This window comes from Orycteropus afer, unplaced genomic scaffold, assembly GCF_000298275.1.
Source record: "Orycteropus afer afer isolate SDZICR_OR568_19922 unplaced genomic scaffold, OryAfe1.0 scaffold00297, whole genome shotgun sequence".
NCBI lineage: Eukaryota > Metazoa > Chordata > Mammalia > Tubulidentata > Orycteropodidae > Orycteropus > Orycteropus afer.
In genome coordinates, this window is record NW_006921884.1 from 1449465 (window position 1) to 1455623 (window position 6159).

Here is a 6159-nt window from a genome sequence, read left to right on the forward strand (position 1 = left end):
GGGAAGAGGTAACTATGGGAGGAAGTGGGAGGGGAGCTGTTGCATTGTGGTAAACTGTGGTCAATGCCATGAGACAAAGTATATGTGACCTGCTGTATGGAAAGTGAATTTGCTCTGTAAATCTTCATCCAAATCACAATTAAAAAAAAACTGTATGGATTTGGTAATGTGGTCACCCAAGCCATTGCATATGAAGTTGTAGCTTTCAGATCATTTTGCCATGTTATTGTGAACAAGATCATTTATTTCATCATATGTAAAATATGACTCGTTTGTCAGTTTGTTGTACTGCAGTGGCTTGTGTATTGCTGTGAGGTTGGAGGCTATGCCATGGTATTTCAAATACCAGAAAGGTCGTCCATGGTGGACAGGTTTCAATGGATCTTCCAGACTAAGGCAGACTTAGAAGAAGGAAGAGGCCATCCACATCTCAAAGAATTGTCCAGTGCAAAGCTTATGAATAACAGTGAAACACTGTCTTATATATTACTGGAAAACTTTGTGAATAGATGTGAAGCATTGTCTAATGTAGTGCTGGAAGATGAGCCCCTCAGGTCAAAAAGCACTCAAAAATACTATTGGGGAAGAGCTGCCTCCTCAGAGTAGAGCCAACCTTAATGATATGGATGGAGTAAAGCTTTTAGGACCTCCAATTCCTGATATGACATTACTCAAAATGGGAAGAAACAGCTGCAAACATCCATTGATAATTGGAACACGGAATATAAAAAGCATGAATCTAGGAAAATGGGAAGTTGTCAAAACTGAAATAGAACACATAAAGATGGATATCCTAGGAATTAGTGAGCTGAAATGGACCGGTTTTTGCCATTTTGAATCAGACAACCATATGGTCTACTATGCTGGGAATGATAAATTGAAGAGGCATGATGTGGCATTCATCATCACAAAGACTGTTTCAAGATCTGTCTTGAAGTACAATGCTGTCAGTGATAGGATAATATCCATATGCCTACAAAGAAGACCAGTTAATACTACTATTATTCAAATCTATGCACCAACCACCAAATCCAAAGATGAGGAAACCGAAGAGTTCTACCAACTTCTGCAGTCTGAAACTGACAAAACATGCAATCAAGATGTGTTGATTATCACTGGTGATTAGAATGCAAAAGTTGGAAACAAAGAATCACTGGTAGTTGGAAAATGTGGCCTTGGTGATAGAAATTATGCTAGAGATCACATGATAGAATTTTGCAAGACCAACCACTTATTCATCACAAATACCTTTTTTTCAGCAACACAAATAGCAGCTAGCTATACATGTGGACTTCACCAGATGGAGTACACAGGAATTAGATTGACTAAGTCTGTGGCTCTGGTAGCTCTGGTAGCATAGTGCCTAAGGCACTTGACTGCTAACCAGAAGGCTGGCAGTTCAAACCCACCAGCCACTCCTCGGAAGGAAGGTTGGGCAATCCTACTTCCGTAGTGATACTGCCTCGGAAACCCAAGGAGGGGTCGCTATGAGTCGGGGCTGACTCGACGGCAAATAACAACAACAAGTCTGTGGCAAGAGATAATGGAGAAGCTCAGTATCATCAGTCAAAACAAGGCCAGGAGTTGACTGTAGAACAGACCATCGACTGCTCAAATGCAAGTTAAAGTTGAAGTTGAAGATAATTAAAAGAAGTCCGTGAGAGCCAAAATATGACCTTAGTTATATTTCTCCTGAATTTAGAGATGATCTAAAGAATAGATTTGATGCATTGAACACTAATGACTGAGAACCAGAAGAACTGTGGGATGACATCAAGAACATCATCCATGAAGAAAACAAAAGGTCATTAAAAAGACAAGAAAGGAAGAAAAGACCAAAATGGATGTCAGAAGAGACTGAAACTTGCCCTTGTACAGAGAGTAGCTAAAGCAAATGGAAGAAATGATAAAAGAGATGAACAGAAGATTTCAAAGAGCAGCTCGAGAAGACAAATTCAATTATTATAATGAAATGTACAAAGACCTGGAGTTGGAAAACCAGAAGGGAAGAACATGCTTGGCATTTCTCAGGCTGAAAGAACTGAAGAAAAAAATGAAGCCTCAAGTTGCAATATTGAAAGATTCTATTGAATGATGCAGGAAACATCAAAAGAAGATGGAAGGAATACACAGAGGCACTGTACCAAAAAGAGTTGGTCGATCTTCATCCATTTCAGGAGGTGGCATATGATCAAGCACAAATGGTATTGAAGGAAGAAATTGAAGCTGCACTAAGGAATTGGCAAAGAACAAGACTCCAGGAATTAACGGAATACCCACTGAGACGTTTCAACATATGGATGCCATGGTGGAAGCACTCATTCTTCTATGTCAAGAAATTTGGAAGACAGCTACCTGGCCAACTGACTGGAAGAGATCCATATTTGTATCCATTCCCAAGAAAGGTGATCCCGCAGAATGTGGAAATTATCAAATAATATCATTAATATTACATGCAAGTAAAATCTTGCTGAAGATAATTAAAAATGGTTGAAGCAGTATACTGACAGAGAACTTCCAGAAATGCAAGCTGGATTCAGAAGAGGACATGGAACAAGGGATATCATTGCTGGTGTCAGATGGATCTTGGCTGAAAGTAAAGAATACCAGAAAGGTGTTTACTTGTGTTTCACTGACTATGCAAAAGCATTCAATTGTGTAGATCATAACAAATAATGGATAAAATTGAGAAGAACTGGAATTCCTGAACACTTAATTGTGCTTATCAGGAATCCTACATAGACCAGGAGGCTGTCATTTAAACAGAACAAGAGGATACTGCATGGTTTAAAATCAGGAAGGGAGTATATTAGAGTTGTATCTTTCACCTTAGTCATTCAATCTCTATGCTGCACAAATAATCTGAAAAGCTGGAGTATATGAAGAAGATTGTGGCATCAGTATTGGAGGAAGACTTATTAACAATCTGTGATACGCAGATGACACAACTTTGCTTGCTGAAAGTGAGGATGACTTGAAGCACTTACTGATGAAGGTTAAAGATTACAGCCTGCTGTATGGATTACATCTCAACATAAAGAAAATGAAAATCCTCACAACTGGACCAATAAGCAGCATCATGATAAATGGAGAAAAGATTGAAATTGTTAAAAATTTCATATAACTTGATTCCACAATCAACACCAATAGAAGCAGCAGCCAAGACATCAGATGATGTATTGCACTGAGCAAATCTGCTGCAAAAGATCTCTTTAAAGTGTGGAAGAGCAAGGAAGTCTCCTTGAAGACTACTGTGTGCCTAACCGAACCCATGGTATTTTCAGTTGCCTCATACGTATATGAGATCTGGACAATGAACAAGGAAGACCAAAGAAGAGTTGATGCTTTTGAGTTGTGGTATTGGTGAAGAATACTGAAAGTACCATGGACTGTCAAAAGAACAAACAAATCTGTGCTGGAAGAGGAGGTGCAGCCAGAATGCTCCTTGAAAGTGAGAATGGCCAAACTTCGTCTGACCACTTTGGTCATATTGTGAGAAAAGACCATTTCTTAGAAAAGGATATCATGCTTGGTAAAGTGGAGGGTCAATGAAAAAGAGGAAGGCCCTCAATGAGATGGATTGACATGGTGGTGGCTGCAACGATGGGCTCAGGTATAGCAAGGATAGTGAGGCTGACACAGGACCAGGCAGTGTTTTGTTCTGTTGTACAGAGGGTCACTATGAGTCAGAGATGACTTGACAGCACCTAACAACAAGAACAATACATCTACAATCATTATAAACTCTCAAATGTAGTTGGTAGTGCCTTGACTCTGGATTAACTGTCAATTTCCCATTGGTGTGATTAACCAGGAATATATTATCTTGTTTTTATACTCAAATATGTTGTTCTGTAAAATATCAAGCCTAATGATTCTTAAAATAAGTGGATTATATTTCAGAGTAAGCATTAAAAAGAAATAGAAAAAAACAACTTAAGTTAAAGTATTTAAGCCTACCAATGATGCTTGCAAGTATATTTCATTATTCCTGACACAGCAAAAACATAAAGAAAAAGAAAATGAAACCTAGTCAGTTCCTCCAGTCCACAAAGTTCCATAACTATTTTATTAAGTAATTCTGAGTTCTCCCCTTTGTTTTTAACAATAATTAGTTTTATAACCCTGATGATTTATTTTCTAATTATTTAATGAATAAAATAAAATAGCACTATGTATGTTTATAACATCATTTTAACACTAGACTCTTTAAGAGCCTGTACCATTTCCAAAAATAATTATATATACTAAACAAAACATATAATACAAACTCTAAAGATACAAAGTTATTTCTTTATAATACCTAGCCATATTAGCAAAGAAGTCCTTATTATAGAAAAAATCCTGGCCCACAATAATTTTGTTGAAAGTTTGTCTTTGGCATTTTCACACTCTTCTTTTTTCACTCCTCTCTCAGCTCCTGTCTCTTCTTTCTCACTCTTGAGTATCCGACGTCCTCAGGCTGCCCTTTGGATGTCAAAAGTGAACTCACTTTAGTGCTCTCTGCTCAAGTTTGCCCTATACTAAAGAAACCCAGGGAATAAATTACTTCTTTTCCTGATTTCCATGGAAACTTTCATTAACTAGAGGAAAGCAATTTAATTAAACTAAGTCACATTGGATTGTGAATGATTGATTAATAGACTATTTAATCCTCCTTGGGATATTTTTATTTTAAAAGAGGACACTGTAATCTAAGTGAATCTGTAATAGGCGGATTTCAAACAGTATAAAAAGCAAAGAGAAATATATAGGCTTCGTGCAGGGACATATGTTTTGATAGAAGGGCCTTCTGAGGGTCCCTCAAATTATCCCTGCTGGTGGCCACCTACTCAGCCTCCATTCCTGACTAAGAGAATAAAGGCCTGACTGAAATGCCATTTTCCAGTTTTATAACTGAGCACCAAAGTACTCTCAAAGGAAGCCATTTGACTTTGAAACAGACTTCAGAAATTGAAGTATGGTTTATTACTCCTCTGGGTGAACTGAGAAATACAAATGCTTCTTTTAACTTGGAGCCAAATTCCCAAGAGTTATCCTTAAACATTATATATTACTATGGCAAAGGGCAAAGACTTTGTCATGTGGAAGTGACCCTACAGGTACCCTTTCTAGATAACTTACATTTTCTAACTTTTTAATTGGTGAATGGTGGCTAGCCATTATACATGATATAACCCTATATCATAAATATCCAAAAGAGAACATAAGGAGAAAGGAGCCTTTATAAATTTCATTTCACTGTCATCAAGTTGATTCTGACTCACAGTGATTCTATAGGATGGAGTAGAACTGCTCCAGAGGGTTCCCACAGCTGTAAACCTTTACAAAAGCAGACTGCCACATCTTTCTTCCTCAGAGCAGCTGGCAGGTTTGAACTGCCAACTTTTTGGTTAGCCCCCCAAAACTGGTTCTCTTAAACCACTGTGCCACCAAAGAAACTTTCAAATTTCATGCTAAAGTTTAACAGCTCATCTAACCCATGTTAAATTCTACATCATTTACATGTACACACGCACACACGCTTCCATGCCAGTAAAAACACATTTCTCAAACAATTTTCACAAAGTATCCTCTCAAAATTTAGCTGCACAATATCTAAACATTTTGGAATAACATTGATGATAAAATGCTGACATATCTTTATTATTGATTAAATAGGTTAGAAGAAATTACAATTACCTTTTTGCTTTGATTGACAATATATGTATTTTTTCTGCCTTTTCCAGTCATAAAATGCAGAGAGAAGGAACTGTTTACTCTTTGCCTACAATGTGATTGACACAAAGTGACGCAGCTCCTCCACTGTGCTAATTAAAAATGTTGCCCTCCTCTGCACCCAGGTGACAATGCAGACCTCTCTGGGCATGATAAAAGTCACTAGCATTTTACCCTATTCTAAAAATTGTAAAAATCAACAAGTTGGAACTGGTTACCAGTCAAATACATTAATTTCTCAGAGTTCTGAGAAACTTTCCATAGAAATATCAGACTAAGCACTTGGTGAATTTCCCACTGCATTAAAACATTATACTGTGCCTTATTTTTAAAAATTCATATTGGTAGTGGAGGTGGATATAAAGCTATCACATGAAAGAGATTTTTATCAGCTTCTACAGTCTGAAATTGACCAAACATGCAATCAGGATGTGTTAATTA